Source organism: Tenrec ecaudatus, chromosome 1 (genome assembly GCF_050624435.1).
Source record: "Tenrec ecaudatus isolate mTenEca1 chromosome 1, mTenEca1.hap1, whole genome shotgun sequence".
NCBI classification, from domain to species: domain Eukaryota; kingdom Metazoa; phylum Chordata; class Mammalia; order Afrosoricida; family Tenrecidae; genus Tenrec; species Tenrec ecaudatus.
Genome location: NC_134530.1, coordinates 137,200,158 through 137,217,691, shown reverse-complemented (window position 1 = coordinate 137,217,691; position 17,534 = coordinate 137,200,158).

Below are 17,534 nucleotides of genomic sequence, written 5' to 3'. Positions count from 1 at the left end.
TGCAGCAATTCTTTCTGACTTTATGGGACCAATTCCTTCTTTATTATGGCTACACTAAGACTGCTTTGTTTTTTGTTTTTAAATAAGGAGTAAGTTCCCTCACTTATTAGAGGATAAAATCTATACGCATTTAACTGAAGGTTTTGGTCCCAATATGGCTTTTAAATTACCTCTCTTTGTTGGACTACTTAATTGTTTTAGTCATTTCAGACGTCATATTACTGGAGAAAACAAACTAAAAAATAAATACAAAATTGCTGAGTATTTATGATTATTTAAATTAAAGGACACAGGCAATGAGGTTGACAAGTCAAGAAGGGGTAATAAGTCCTCTGAATTTCAGTGTCAATGCCCGTGTGTGTTCTATACACTCGAGTGTAGATTGGTAGGAGATACTTAAAGAAAGAATACTTTTAGAATAAGTAATAACATGAATAGCTATGCAGTGATATAAGGCCTGGAGTTTTTAAATTTCTTTCATATATAACTCTCTTGGAATATTGAAGTACATTAACATTTTAACAGATTTTTAAAATTTTCATTTTCAAGGATAAAATCTTCAAGGATACACACTATGGGATGTCAATTAAGCCCACATGGAAGAATCACACCAACAAGCTGTGATCCAAGAAACGTAAATAATATAATCCAAATCCAAAGTAGGGAATGATATCAGAGTTTAGATTGTGCAATTCTGGTTTTCAGAAAGTTTTGGAAAACAGTGGAAGCTCAAAATATATTTTCAGGATCTAAACCTGGAATAAGACTCCAGTGATTTCCCTCTGACTCTAAATGAGACATGGGAAAAACCTAGTTATCAGACATTTGCTAAAGGGTCACAAATCAAAATAAGAAGAAACAGCTGTGAACATTCCTTAAATTAGAAAGAGAAACATGTGAGATATGGATGCAGGGAAATTTGAAGTCAAAAGTAAAATTGAACACATAAAGATTAATTGCCTAGGCTTTTGTCTAGGAAATGGTCTGATAGTGACTATTTGAATCAGATAATCTTATAGTTTATTCTGTCAGGAATGACATATTCAAGTGACATGGCATAGTATTCATTATCAAAAATAACATTTCAAAGAGTATCTTGAAGTGCCATGCTGCATGTCATAGTATCTAAACACCTACAAGGAAGACTCATTAGTGCAATCATTATTTAAATGTATGTGCCAATAATTAAGGCTAATAGTGAAAAAATCGAACAATTCTACCAGTTTTTTTGCATTTGTGATTAATCAAACATGCAATCCATATGCATTGACATTTATTGACAAATAGAATAGGATGCTGAAAACAAAAAGGAAGGATCAGTAGTTGGAACATATGGCCTTAGTGATACAAATAAAAATGCATATCAAATAGTGGAATTTTGCAAAACCAAATTTATTTACTACAAATTTCCCTTTTCAGCAACATAAAAGGTGCCTATCCACATGGGCCTAGTCATACAGAATGAACAAGACTACATCTGGGGTAAGAGATGAAAAATCACAGTATTTATTATCACCAATGAACAGCCAATGACAAGCTTGGAACAGATCATAAATAGCTCATGTGTAAATTCAGGTTAAAGTTGAAGAACATTAAAACAAGTTTGCAACAGCCAGAATACAATATAGTGTATACTCAACCTGAACTTAGAGAACAAATTCAAAACCCTGAGCACTAATTATAGAGGATTGGGATGACATCAAGAACATAAGTGATGAAGAAAATTTTAGAAAACCTCTAAAAGATAGCAAGAAAGAAAAGACCAGAATGGATGTCAGAAGGCTCTGAAACTTATGTTTCAACCTAGAGCAGCTAAAACAAATGCAAGAAATGATGTTTAAAAGACTAAAAACAAAAACCAAAGAGCAGTTAGAGGAGGCAAAGTAAAGTACTGTCATGAAATTCAGAAAGACCTGGAGTGAGAAAGTAATACAAAGAGAACATGCCCAGCCTATCTCAAACTGAAATACTGAAGAAAACATTCAAACCTCCAGTTTCAATATAGACAAATATTTGACGATGCAGAAGTATTAAAACACAATGAAAGGAATACATAGAGTCACTGTACCAAAAATAACTGATCATCATTCAATCATTTCAAGAGGTAATCTATGATGGAGAGCCAATGATACTGAAAGAATGAAGTAAAAACTGCACTGAAATCATTAGCAAGAAAACAAGTCTCCAGGAATTGACAGAATATTAACTGATATGTTTCAATATGCTGTGCAGCACTACAAGCCCTCACTAGTATATGTTAAGAACTTTGAAAGATAGCTACCTGGCCAACAGACTGAAAGAGATTCGTATTTATGCCATTCCAATAAAAGATGACACACAGGCTGTGGTTATTCTCAAATTATATAATTAATATCACACACAAATAAACTTTGATATATATAATTTAAAATAATTGGAGCTGCATATGGACAGAGACCTGCCAGAAATTCCAGCTGGATTCAGAAGAAGATTTGGAATGAAGAATATCATTGCTGATGTCAGATGGATCTTGGCTGAAAGCAGAGAATATCAGAAAGATATTCACTTGTGTTTTATTGATTGTGCAAGGCATGTAACTATGCTGAACATTAAAAATTATGCATAACATTGAGAAGAATGGGAATTACAGAACTTCATTGTACTCATGCAGAATATGTACATAGATCAAGAAGCAGTCATATTAATAGAAAACGATTATATGGCAGGTTTAAAAACCAAGAAAGTTATGTGCGAGGATTTAATCATTTCACCATATTATTAAATGTGTATGTTGAGCAATATATTGACTGTATGAAGAAGAATGTGGCACCAGGACTAGTGGAGAGTTCTTTTTAGCAAACTACAATACACAGTTGATACAATCTTGCTTTCCCCAAATGAGGAGAATTTGAAGCACTTGGTGGAAATCAAAACCTACAGCCTTCAGTACGGATTACAGCTCCATGTAAAGAAAGCCAAACGCCTCATAACTAGACCAACAGACAACCTGATGATAGATGGAACAAAGATTGAAGTTGCCAAGGATTTCATTTTGCTAGGATACACACTATTTATGGGTGTCAAGAAATAAAACTATGTATTGCATTGGTAAAATCTACTGCCCAAAACCTCTTCAAAATGTTAAATAACAAGATGTAACTGTAAAGAACATGTATCAGAATTGATTAAATCGCAATGGTTTGTTATTGCAGCTATTATTTTGGCCATATGCATTTGAAAGTTGGACAATGAGTAGATTAGAGAAGAACTGGTGCATTCAAATTATACTGTGGGCAAAGAATATTGAAAGTACCGTGGAATTACGAAAGAACAAACAAATCTGTCCTGGAAAAAGTATAGGAAGAGTGCTTCAGAGGAGGGAGCAGAGTGAAGCCGAGTCACACATATTTTGGACATGTTAGCAAGAAAAACAAGTCTCTGAAACAGAACATTATGAATAAAATCCAAGACAGATAAACCCTTCAGACATAGTAAAGGGAGTAAAGATTCCCTGAAGGTATAGAATGGGGTGGGGGTGGGGACTGATAGCAATGATGACTATATAACCCTATTCAAAAGAAACAAATAACAGATTGATAGGTGAATAGATACATTGGATGGCATAAGATATGCCCCCCCCAAAAAATTATATAATAACCAGGTTTCCTGGGGGTGGTGAAGGGAAAGGATAAAGGAGAGCTGACATTAAAGAGTTCAAGTAGAAAGAAAATATTTTGAAAATGATGGTGGCAGCAGTTTTACAAGTATGCTTCATCTGATTGAACTATGGATGTTTATGATATCCATAAGAGCTCCCAATAAAATGTAAAATATAAATAAATAAAATATGAAAAACAAGGATATCACTTTGAGGACTCAGGTTTGCTTAAATCAAGTCATGGCATTTTTCAATTGCCTCATAATGTATGTGTAAGTGGGATATTAAATAAAGATGACGAAAGAAGAATTGGGGCGGGGAGGGAGCACTAAAGGAAAAAATCATGCTTCATAATTTAGAGGGTCAGTGAAAAAAGAGGAAGAACCTGATGGAGATGAACTAACAGAGTGAATACAACAATTCACTCAAACATAGTAATGGCGAGGGTGATCTAGGGCCCGGCAGTGATGCATTCTGTTGTACACAGGGCTACATCTGGCCAAGAAGGTCCATTTGACCTGACAGCACTAAGAGTAACACATAGGGACATACTGTATCATCATCAATATCTACCTCAAATGGGATGGACCGTTTGATTATTTAGATCAAGATCTGAAACATATTGAAAGTTGGTAAATGTGTATCTCTTTTGTCTGTACCCCTTCATCTTAGAAATATTTACCAACACCTGTAGTTATATGGACAGATATGAAGAAAATATCCATCTATGCTTTTCTAAAAAGTGTATTAATATACTTCAGAATGACAAGAACCTTGGTTCTATTTACAGCCACAAGTTTCCTTACAAGCCAAGGACACTTCCAGTTATAGGAGATATGGAACCACTTTGTTCCCTTGATGTTAAAACCTTTTAGAAACCAATGGGATGTAAGTCACCCACAAATATAGTAAGCCACTCTAATTTCTTGAGAAGCTGCTTTCATAGTTATATTGTATTCTTTTTTAATTGTTTTATTAGGGACTCATACAACTCTTGTTACAATCCATACATACATCAATTGTGTAAAGAACATTTGTATATTCATTGTCCTCAACATTCTCAAAACATTTGCTCTCCACCTAAGCCCCTGGCATCGGTTCCTTATTTTTACCCCTCAACCCCCGCTGTCCCATCCCTCGTGAACTCTCGATAATTTATAAATTATTATTTTGTCATATCTTTCCCTGTCTGATGTCTCCCTTAACCTAATTTTCTGTTGTCTGCCCCCAGGGAGGAGGTCACATGTAGATCCTTATAATCAGTACCCTCTTTCCAAGACACCCTCCCTCTACCCTCCAAGTATCTCCACTCACACCCCTGGTCCTGAAGGGATCATCCACCCTGGATTCCCTGTGTTTCCAGTTCCTATCTGTACCAGTGTACATCCTCTGGTCTAGCCAGACTTGTAAGGTAGAATTGAGATAATGATAATGGCGGAGGAGGAAGCATTTAGAAACTAGAGGAAAGATGTATGGTTCATCTTTGCTACATCACACCGACTGGCTCATGTCCTCCCCGAGACCCTTCTGTAAGGGATGTCCAGTGGCCTACAAATAGGCTTTGGGTCTCCACTCCTCACTGCCCCTCAATCACAATGATACAATTTTTTGTTCTGATGATGCATGCTATCTGATCCCTTGGACACCTCGTGATTGCACAAGATGGTGTGCTTCTTTCATGTGGGTTTGCTGCTTCTGAGCTAGATGGCTGCTTGTTTCCCTTCAAGCATTTAAGACCCTAGACACTATATCTTTTGATAACCGGGTACCATCAGCTTTCTTCACCACATTTGCTTATGCACCCATTTGTCTTCAGCGATCATAACATTGAGGTGAGCACACAATGATATGATTTTTTGTTCTTTGATGCCTAATAACTGAGCCCTTCGGTGCCTCATGATCACACAGGCTGGTGTCCTTCTTCTATGTGGGCTTTGTTGTTTCTGAGCTAGATGGTCTCTTATTTACCTTCAAGCTTTTAAGACTCCAGACACCACATCTTTTGACAGCCAGGAACCATCAGCTTTCTTCACCACATTTGCTTATTCGCCTGCTTTGTCTTCAGCAGTTGTGCCAGGGAGGTGAGCATCATAGAATGCCAATTTAATAGAAGAAAATATTCTTGCATTGAAAGAGTATTTGAGTGGAAGCCCAATATCCTTCTGCTACCTTAATGCTAAACCTACAAATATATGCACATAAATCTATTTCCCCATTCTCATATATAAATATATTTACATATGTACATGTCTTTATTTAGACCTCTATAAATGCCCTTTGCCTCCTAGCTCTTTCCTCTAGTTCCTTTTACTTTCCTCTGTCCCACTATCATGCTGAGTCTTCATTTGGATTTCAGTAATTCCTCTTGGTTACATTACCCTTGATCATGCCCTACCAACCTACTATACCCTCTTCACCACCGATTTGGATCACTTGTTGCTCTTTGTCCCTGGGTTTGTTAGCACCACTACCTTTCCCCCCACCTCCCCATCTCCCATGTCCCCCAGACTGTTAGTCCTGTTCTTTTCTCCTCCAGATTGTTCATCCAGCCTATCTTATTTACACAGTTCTACAGAGATAATAATATGCACACAAAAAGACAGAGCAAAACCAAGTGATGACATACAACAAAACAACAATAACAAACCAATGAAAAACAAAACAAGAAAGACAAGCTTGTAGTTAGTTCAAAGACTGTTTGTTGGCCTTTAGGAGTGTTTTCCAGTCCAGTCTGTTGGAGCACCACACTCTGTCCCCAAAGTCCACCTTCAGCATTCCCTGGGGACCTCGCCCCTCTGTTCTCTTCCTGTTCTGTTACACCCCATTGGTGTTTTGCCTTGGTGTGGCGGGATCAGATCAGGAGCAACTTCCACACTGTCTCCAGTGTTGTCCTCTGTAGGGGTATGGGTCAGTGAGGGGCATTATGTCTCATAATCAGGCTGGCCATGTGGTCCTCTCTGTGGACTGGCTGCTCTAATTGGGAACATCGTCCTCATGGCCTGGTGGGCCAGAATGTTCTCCACTCTCTCTTCCTCCCCCTTCATCTGCTGCCATGTGCTTTGAACAGATATGTCCCTCTCTTGTAGCTGGAGATTCAAGGCCATCCTTTGAAATAAATTCTTCTGGGGAGAGGGGCAGGTGTCCTCATAGTAGTTGGGATTGGGGCCAGCCCCTCCGACCGCTCTACTGGTTCCTTCCTCCACGCTGGCATGTTTCTTTCATATCTTGGAGCACTGGGTTAAAGTCTGGTGCCTCTTTCCCTGTGGAGATATAAACAATACCCTCCCCTTGGGTGGGTTAGTGTCTTGTGCCCCCGCTACCCTTTTCTTTTTTATTATTTTTATTTTTTCCATTTTCCACCTCCTTTTTAGTTGTCTACTATATGTATCCCTGTATTTGGTCTTGTCCCTGTCATATACTTGGACCTCACCCCAGAAATGTTTGTATCTAGTAGTTTCCCCTTCTGCATTTTTTTAAAAGCTTATCTCAGGTTTCTCATGTTGTACTTCTCCTTTTGTGCTTGGCTTACTTCGCTTAGCATGATCTCCTCCAGTTCTTGCTATGCAGCGATGTGCTTCATACATTTATCACTGCTTTTTAGTGATGCGTAGTACTCCACTGTATGTATAGACCACAGTTTTTTAATCCACTCATCAGTTGATGGAAATTTGGGTTGTTTCCAAACTCCTTGCAATTGTGAACTGTGCTGCAGTGAACATTGGAGCACAGATGGCTGGCCTTGGTTTGTTTCTTGCCTCTTCTGGGCATATGGCCAGTAGGGGGATTGCTGGGTCATATTGTAACTCAATTTCCTTCTGGTTTAGGTATCGCCAAATCGATTTCCATAGTGGCTGTACATACTTAAGGTTCACCAGCAGTGGATGAGAGTTCCTGTCTCCCCACAGCCCTTCCAACACTTGTTGCTTTCTGATTTTTTGAATTGGGCTGTCTTTGAGGGTATTAGGTGGTACCTCATTGTTGTTTTAATTTGTATTTCTCTTGTGGTTAAAGATCGGGAATATTTTCTCATATGTTTGTTGGCCATTCAGATTTCTGCCCTTGTGAAACTTCTCTTCAGGTCCTTTTCCCACCTGCTCAGTGGGAAATTATTTTTCTTCTTTTTGAAAGCTTGCAGGGTATTTTAGATTTTAGTAATAAGGCCTTTGTCTGATGTGTCATTGCTAAAGATGTTTTCCCAGTCTGTGGACTCTCTTATTAGTCTCTTGCTGAATTCTTTTGATGTACACAGGTGTTTATCTTCAGTATATCCCATTTGTCAATTTTTGCCTCCTCTGTGTTTGTGTCTTTCCCTAGTTCTGATAGTCTATGCATTCCCTGTACCAAAGTTCTCAAGTTGATCTCAATACCCTCATTGATGGCCCTAATAGTTCGGGGTTTAACGTCAAGGTCCGTGATTCACCTGGAGTTTATTCATGTGCATGGAGTGAGAAAAGGGTTTTGCTTCATTTTTCTGCATACAAATATCGACTTTTTCCTGCACCACTTGTTAAAAGAGGGCATCTGCTTCCCATTTGATATTTTTTTGGTCCTTATCAAAGATAAGTTGTCTGTATGCTGATCATTTTATTTCTGGGTTTTCAGTTCTTTTCCATTGTTGAGTATCTGTCATAGTACCAATACCATGAGGATTTGACAACTGTGGCTGTATGTGCTAAAGTCAGGAAAGCAAGCCCTCCCACTGTGTCCTTCTTTTTGAGCACTTCTTTGCTAATTATGAGCTTCTTCAATCTCCATATGAAGTTGGTAATCAGTTTCTCCATTTCTTCAAAGAAAGATGAGGGTAATTGTATTGGGATTACATTATACTTATATGGTGCCTTTGGTAGAACTGACATCTTGACTATGTTGAGTCATCCAATCCATGAGCATGGAATATTTTTCCATTTTTTGAGGTCATTCTTGGTTTCTTGTAATAGTGTTCTGTAGTTTTCCCATGAATAGATCATTTGTTCTTGTAGTCAAGTATATCCCTAGATATTTCAATTTGTGTTTGGCTATTTTGAAGGGTACCACCTTTTTTTAATCTCCTCTTCTATGGCCTTATCCGATGTGTATAGTAGTCCAATGGACTTCTGTTTGTTGATCTTGTATCCTGCCACTCTGCCAAACTCTTCTATTGCTTCCAGTACTCCCCTTGTGTAGTATTTGGGATTTTCCATATAAAATCATGTCATCTGCAAATAACAATAGTTTTGCCTCTTCCTTCCTCCGATGAAGACCTTTGATGTCTTTTCTTTGCCTTATGCTGTTAGCTAAAACCTCCAGGACGATATTAAATAACTGTGGGTACAAGGACCATCCTTGTCTTGTCCCCTTTTTCAGTGGGATTCTGTTAGTCTTTTTTCCATTGACTATCCTGTTGGCTGTTGGTTTATCATATATAATTTGTATTGTCTTGAGGAATTTACCTTCTATTCGTATCTTCTCAAGTGTCTTAAAAGTTATTGATTTTGGATGTTGTCAAACGCTTTTTCTGCATCTTTCAATATTATCATGTAGTTCTTATAGTTTTTATGTCAATGTGACAAATGATACTAATGGTCTCATGTATGTTGAACCATCCCTGCATCCCTGGTATGAAAACCTCTTGGTTATTGCGTATTATTTGTTTTATACTTTTGTATTCTGTTGGCTAGTATTTTGTTAAGGATTTTTGCATCGATGTTCATTAGGAATATTGGTCTGTAGTTCTAGATTCTTGTAGGATTCTTGGCTGGTTTGTGTATCAGAGTTATACTAGCTTCATAAAAGGATTTCAGGAGTTTGCCGTCTTTTTCTATGTTCTGCAAGAGTTTGTGTAGAATGGTGTTAGTTCTTCCCTAAGTGCTTGGAAGGATTCTCCAGTGTAGCAACCTGGTCCAGGGGATTTTTTTTAATCCCTTGATAACCTTGTATATTTCTTCTATTGCTATGGATCTGTCGAGGTTCTTGGTCTCATTCGAGGATAGTCTAGGGAGTGGTTGCTTTTCCAAGAATTTATCCATGTCTTCCAAATTGTTGAATTCATTGGAGTACAATCCTTCGTAGTACTGTGTAATTATCCTTTTGATTTCATTAGGGTCTGTTGTAATGTCCACTCTTTCATCCCTTATTCTTGCTATTGAAATTTGTGCCCTTCTTCTTTGGTTAGGTTGGCCAGCGGTCTGTCAATTCTGTTTATCCTCTCAAAGAACAAAATTTTAGCATTATATTTTTCTATAGTTTCCTTTTTTTCCCTCTCCAGAATCTCAGCCCTGATTTTCATTATTTCATTTCTTTTGCTAGTAGTACGATTGTCCTGCTGACTCTGCTCTATTTGTTATAAATTTTGTGCCAGCATGTCAATCATGAGTCTCTCTTCTTTTCTCAGGTAGGCATGTATTGCGCTGAAACTTCCTATGATAACTGCCTTTGCTGTGTCCAATAAGTTTTGGTACATCATGTTCTCATTCTCGCTGGTTTCTAGAAATTTCCGAATTTTCATCTCTGATCTGTGCCAGTACGCACTCCTTTTGCAGTAAAGAGTTATTCATCCTCCAATTGTTTGCTTTTCTTATCCTCGTCTTCCTTTTGCCTTATGATATCAATGTGCTTAAATTTATGTAGATTCACCTTATGCCCCAGCATATGGTTTATCTTCTAATATGTGCCATGTGGGTATGAGAATAATGTGAATATTTTAATTTGGATGAAAAGCTATGTAAATATCTATCAGGTCAAATTGTCTAATTGTAGTGTTTAGATCTCAAACCTCCTTGTTGAGTTTCTTTTCCTGTAAACTATCTTTCTCAGAGAGTGGTGTATTGAAGTCACCCATGATACTTGTTGAGGTTGTGATTTCCTTTTTAACTTCTGGAGTATTTGATTGACGTATTCAGCGGGTCTCTCATTCAGGGGAATATATGTTTACAATGTTTAGTAGGTTTTTGTGTACCGTTCCAGTTAGCATTATATAGTGTTCCTGCTTATCTCTTTTTATGATTTGCACTTTGAGATCAATTTTATCCGAGAGTAGGATTGCAAACCCTGCTTTTTTGAATTGCTGTTTGCTTGGCATACCCTTTTCCAACCTTTGATTCTCAGCCTATTTTTGTCTGTAACCTTGAGATGTGTCTCCTGTGGGCAGCAAATTGATGGGTTGTTTTTGTCTAAGCCAGTCTGCTAGTCTCAGTCTTTTAATGCCTGAGTTCAGACCATTGAATTCAGGGTTAGTATCTCCACCTGCGGACTCTGTTATGTCATCTTATATCTTTTGTGTTGGGTGTTTTCCTACCTTCCTTTCCCATTAGTGTTGTGTGTGTGTGTGTGTGTGTGTGTGTGTGTGTATCATTCTTGACTTCTTTCCATCCTTAAGCCAAGTCTATCTTGGGGCCTGTTTTCTCTTTGTTGCCCTCTGGATGATGTGTTATGTGGTAGTCTCTTATTTATGCTTGGTGAGTGTTCTTCTGCCCATACTGGGTCGGCAAGAATCTTTTGTAGGACTTGGTTTCTTCTAATGTATTCTTTGAGATTTTCTCCACCTATCTTGATCGATAATTTGGCTTGGTAGAGTATTCTTCTGTTTGCGTTTTTTTTCCCTTCAATTTTTGGAATATGCTACTCCACTCTCTCTTCTTCATTGTTTCTACGGTAGGTCTGAGCACATTCTTATTTGGAAACCTTTATATGTTATTGATTGTTTTTCCTTAGCTGCTCTCATGATTTTCTTCTTTTCCTCAAAGTTGGATAGTTTAACTATTATGTGACTTGACGACTTCTTCTTGATAGAAAATCTAGCTGGTGTTCTTTCAGCCTCCTGAATGGTCGCCTGATTTGCATTCATTAAGCTGGGGAAATTTTCCTCTAAGAATTCTCTCACTATTGTTGCAGATGATTTCTTTGTTGTCTCTTCCTCCAGTAAGCCAGTGATTCTAATGTTGTTCTGCTTCATAGCATCAGAAAAAGCTCTTAGGTTTTCTTCAGCTTCTCTGATTATCTTATTAGATTTTTGTTCACGTTTGTTAAAGTCGTCTTGGCTATCCTCCAAGTCACTGATGCAGTTCTCTGTTTCCTCCAGTTGATTCTCAAAGTCCGTGTTTCTACTACTGGTTTTTGTTATCTCCTCCCTAAGCTCCTGTATTTCCCTTTGGTGTATGGCCTTTATCTCCTCTATCATTTCATCCTTTTTCTGTATTGTTTCCCTCATATCCTGTATGAGTCTGAGATAGTTTATTGTGCCACGCTGGCTGATAAACACAAGTGAGATTACTTGAAGGGCAGAGAGATAAATGGCTCGGTGAGCCTTGTCCTTTTTGTCTTTTGCTCTTTGATCATCAGACCAGTGTGCGGCTCCCTTGCTTGTTCTGTGCCTCAATTTAGAGGCCACACTACCTATGGGACGCCTAGCTGGTGGATTGTGTTGCTGTAAGTTGAGGTCCCCGTAAGCCCACATGATTGGAATGTACATCTCTGGAGCTGGGGACCAAAAGTTGGTGACAGTTGGTGACCTGCCTTGCTGTTTGCTGCCTGTGTATATATAGCCCAGCTCTCTCTACAGAGGACGAACTGGTGGCCCTCAAGACTTAAGGGACTGCTAGTGTCCAACAACTCTCTCAGGGGAGTGAGTTGCACTGAGCCATTTGTACTGATTTATAATTTAACTGTTCATTTCTTGTGTTATATATCTATCTTTATAAATATATTTATAGAAAATTACTAGCAATCTTGCTGTGTCTCTGTAGAGAACCCTGTCTAACACAGACTCCAAGAAGCATTCTTAAAATTTCTTTCTGTGGCAGCTCAATGTCTGTTTCTTCTATGCATGTTGTTATGTTCGGAACATCTTCTGACATTGCCTTTTGTTTCTCCTGTTTTTTTCATTGAGGTTATTGGGGCTGATGGCTGTTTATGTTGCATTGTTTTAGAGGAGCCAGGTGCCATTTTCCTGCGAGGCAAAGAGCACTATCGCTCTCTGGGAGACTTGCAGGAATACTTCTTAGAATTGACTACAGCTAATTTCACTATGGAATTAACCTACCACTTTATCCTCCTTTGGCTTCCCTCTCAGGGGAGTGCCCCACAAAGCTGGTGGGTTGACTGCTTTGGTGTTGTGCAGATTGGGTAGACGTTTATGTAGTACCTTAGAACGTTGACTAGTATTGGCCGAGCTACCTTAAGCCCCCAGACACACAGGCAGGAATTCTATGGGAAGAAGTTGGGCAGAGTATCCCCTGGTGGAGGTCAACTGGGCTTTTGCAACCTCGGGCTAGCTACACAGGGTGGAGCTCACCTAGCTGGGTCTGGCGCAGGTGTAAATGCCCTAGGCTAAGGGGAGTGGTCTGGAGGTGGGCAGTGGAGTGTGAGAGAACAGGAAAGAGAAAAAGAGGACAAAAATACCTAAAAAGTAAGCCTGCTGAGACTGTGTCAGTATGTAGAGAAGAGAGGGAAACAAAAGTAACAATGTAGCTGACTCCTGATCCCTGCCCCTGGGTCTGTAAGGGTTAAGCTGTGGCTGTGTTGGGAAAAAGCCCCTACAGCAGCCCTCTAATTCTGTGGGGAGTGGGGGGAATATAGAGAAGAAAAGGAAACAAAAGTACCAATGTAGCAGAACTCTGATTCCTGCCTGTGGAGCTGCAAAGGTTTTTTCCCCTGCCCTGAGCCACACAGTGTCAAACTGTAACTATGTTGAGATTAAGCGCCCTTACAGGCTCAAAATGGTCCCAGCTCCGGCACAGATAGTGGCGGGGCTAAGGTCAAACCCTAGTCAGCCTTCACTGTGGTACACCAAAAGCCCCCAGCCCCTCAAAACCTTGTGGGTGTGTGCCTACTTATCTTTATGATGTTCCTCCTGTGGTCCAAGAGTGTTGAATTTCCCTCTAAGCAACTCTCCTGGGCTGAATTCTATGAAGTCCCTCTTGTATGTGTTACTCTGTTACTATCTTCCGGGAAGTCCAATATATTATATTTTACCACCTTGTTGGACAGGGTATACGTACATGGATCTAGCAGGTGTCACCCAGTAAGCCTACCACTAGGATCCACTTGGAAGACATATGTCCTTTTGAATTGCCTCAAAGTCTGTATTGCCTCCAAAAACGTTTCTATTTTGGTGTAAACAAGATGCCATCACTAAAAGCATGATATCAATACAAATTCAAAGAAGAAAAACAATTTAGTCACAAAAAGATTATTTAAACATCTTGAAGAATTGGATGAAGCCTATTGCATTTTTTTGTCAAGGAAGACACTCCCTATTTGCAGAAGATATTCCCAGAATGAAAGCAAGATTCTGGACTGATGATATGCACTTGACATGGTCTTAAAGGGGGATGAATTTGAGCACAGTGTGTGGTTTATTTTAGAATCTACTCAGTCCTACATATGTTTGTGCAGATGCTTGGAAAAAATAGAAGGTAAGAAATGTAAAGGATCTGGCCATTAAAAGTTGTAATTGTTAAGTTCAGGGCAATCATATTTTGCTGTGGGTTGTCCTAGATGGATGTACACTGGAAGCAGTCTTTCCTGAAAGAAAAGCAGCTGCACCGAGACAGTTCTCACCTTACAGCAGACTTTCTGGCTTCTAGCTAACACAAAGCCTAAGCTCTGTGGCAATTCCTATTTCTTATGGCCTTGCACCAGACATCTGAATTTCCCTGAACTTTAGCCAAGGAAGCTATTTGGTTCTTGGGAGCATTTAAGCAAAAATTAAGACTCTGAAAAGGCCAACCATTGCATAAGTTGGGCTGAATAAGATACATTTGAATTTTAACTATGTGCCCATACAGGGCACTAAGAAAATGAAAACTCCAACAAGCCAGAATAAGCAAGCTTGGGTCCTTATAGACCCAAGAATCCTTATGGATTTTTTGCATTATTGGAAGGATGAATGGATTCCTTCTCTTAAGGTACACATAAGGATTTAACACTGTTATAATATGTATGTTAGTCTGGGTTGACTAGAGAAACTAATTAATATACATTCTTATGTATATGTGACATTCATATGTGTATAAGTACCCCTTTATATATAAAATATTTAAAGGGTAATTGTATATTAAGAAAACATTCCAACCCAGCCCAGATCAAGGCCGTACATCTGATATTAACCCATATGTTCTCTACCAGTCTGTAAATTCCTCTTCATGCAACACTTGAAATTAAGCCCAGTACAGGAAGATCACAGGCCAGTTGATGGAAAGTCTTGTGGATCCAGTGGAGGCGGAAGTATTTAGTGCTGCCATGGGCCTCCTTGTGGCTTTGGGGCTCTGGCTCCATCGGTGTAGCTCCACGTGGCTTGTTAATGGAAGTGTCAAGCAGCGAGTGAAGCAGAGATTGAATTATTGTCAACAAAATGTTGCTTGATTTTGATATTATATTGTTCAAAAAGTTCTTTATTTTGATATCTCACTTTTCTTTGGAATGGGTACAATTATGAAACTCTTCCCGCCAATTGGCCAGGTCTTCAAAATTTCTCGAAATGAAAAGTGAGCACATCCAGCAGGTTGTCTGTTTGTTGAAATATCTCAACTGGTATTCATCAATTCCTGAACTCTTGATTTTTACCCGTGACTTCAATGCAGCTTGAATTTCTTCTTTCAATGCAAGTGGTTTGTGATAATCTGTTCTTTCTCAAAATAGTTGAATGTCATTTTTTGTACAATGAATAAATGTATTACTTGCATCTTCCTTATGTGCTTCTTACATATTTTTATATTTTGCCTGGAGAGTCCTTTAAAACTATAATTCAAGGCTTGATTTTTTTGTGTGGTTCGTTTAGATTGAGAAATACCTAATTTGTTCTTCTCTTTTGATTTTCTAACTCGAGGTTTTTGCCCATAACAATTCTAGAGCTGCCCTTTGAAACTTTCTGTTCCATTCTTTTAGTTTATTATCTCTTCTAGTAGCTTTAGTTAGTCTATGTTCAACAGCAATTTTCAGATTCTCTTCTGACATCCATTTTTTAACAAATAGCTGTTTTGTTTGCACATAATTCACAAATCATATGATTCAGCAGTTTAATCATCTTAAGATAAGAAGAGTTGTACAATCATTACCACAAGCAATCTCAGAACATTTATTACTCTTGTACTAATTGTTATTAGCTCTCCATTTCCCCACAAACTCCCCTGCTATACTCTTGAGAAGCTGTCCAGTTAGTGTGTCTCTACATTTGCTTATCCAGGACTTCATATATAGCAAAACATTAGAAAGCAAAACACCTAACAATAATAACAAAGTAGCACAGAGAAAAATCTCAATAAAAAGGCAGAAAAAATTAAAAACTAGAACAATTTTTCAATGAATCAAAAGAGAAATCAAATGATGTGGTGCCAGCGTTTAACCTAAGTGCAACTGCAGCAATCTACTTTGCAATGCATTCTGCATAATGAGCAAGTCTATGGTCAGAGATGATTAACCAGGGGTTTACACCTACATCCCCTTCACTTTTTTTTCCCACTCTGATTCTTTAGAATGATTCAAAATGGAGATCAAACGATAAGATATTACATTTGAGCCTAATGCCTACAATGGATTATACCATGCTCTCTGTCTGACAGAAACGTTACTCACATCATTTGGATATGATCAGGGGGATTCATGGAGAATTAACCCAGGTGGGGTCCCTACAGATGGATTTGGGGTTTCCATAGTCATCCATAGCTTCCTATAAACTAGCTGTTGACAATTTAAGTATTGATGTCATTCCTTCCTGTGAATTTGGGTTTTATCATTACAATTATTGGATCACAGGGCAGTGTACTTCTTCCATGTTGAATTTAGTTGATGCTTCACTTAGATGGCTTTTTGAGACTACAGACATTATTCTTTCTGATAACCTGGGAGTGGGTGTGATTTCTCTACTACATTTGCTATAGCACCCATATCTTTAGTGATCTCTTTATAAGGGTGAGTATCAAGCAGGGCCATGTTATAAGAGCTAGTTATCCATGGATGGGGACTAGAATTAAGTGCAAGACCTAAAGGCATTCACATATCTATGATTTGTTTATGTCTCTGGTTCACTGAGAGACACCACTGTCATTTTATATTAGAGAACATTATTAGTCACCACTTGGGGTGCAAAGTAACTTTATCTACAGTATCATTTTTTTATAGAATTTAAATACTATTGAGACAAGGAAATTATACCAGAATAGGCCAGCTCTTAACTTCAATGCTTTAATTATCGACTTGTACAGATTAAACCCTTAAGTGACAACATAATTTAAACAGATATGAGGACTGGTGATAGGGAAAGGCTTCCATTAACATTCATTTACAATAATAGAACCACACCTACATGTCATAAAAAAAGAAACGAAGGGCATTAAAATAGTAAGTAGATGGTAGTTCCGGGCCACTATGCACTGTGTCCCCTCAAATCAAGAGATCCGAACTAAAGTCCAATAACTGCTGGCTCTAGGTCTTTGGATTAGCAGTCATCTGCTTTTTCTCACACTAGGGAGTTTCAGCCTTGAGTCTAAGGGCTTCCGGTGAGTTTGAGGTAAAGCCAAGTTCATTTAGTTTGGTTTCCACATAGAGACCTTCTTGTATGACAAAACAGAATTTTGTCTAGAGCACACAACGTGGGTCACCATGGGCTGTATAGAACCAAAGTCAAAAGTGTTTAATTAAGAATGAAGTTCCTGGCCTATTCTCCCTGTGAGTTCTATATAAGTATGTTAGACGTTTTTCTCCATAAGAAGCTACTGCTCTCCATTTTCTTACCAACATAAATATAATTGCCTCCTCTGAGACATACATTTCCCTTCTCGCCATCCTGACTGGAATTTCTGGTAGTTTCCTTATCACGCTTGGAGGAGGGTCTACTGGGTTGGGGTGACGTTACAGTTTTGCATGGCAGCAACTGAACAGTCTTCTCGCTTTCTCCTCCTGAAAAACTGACCCCAGCTGAGGC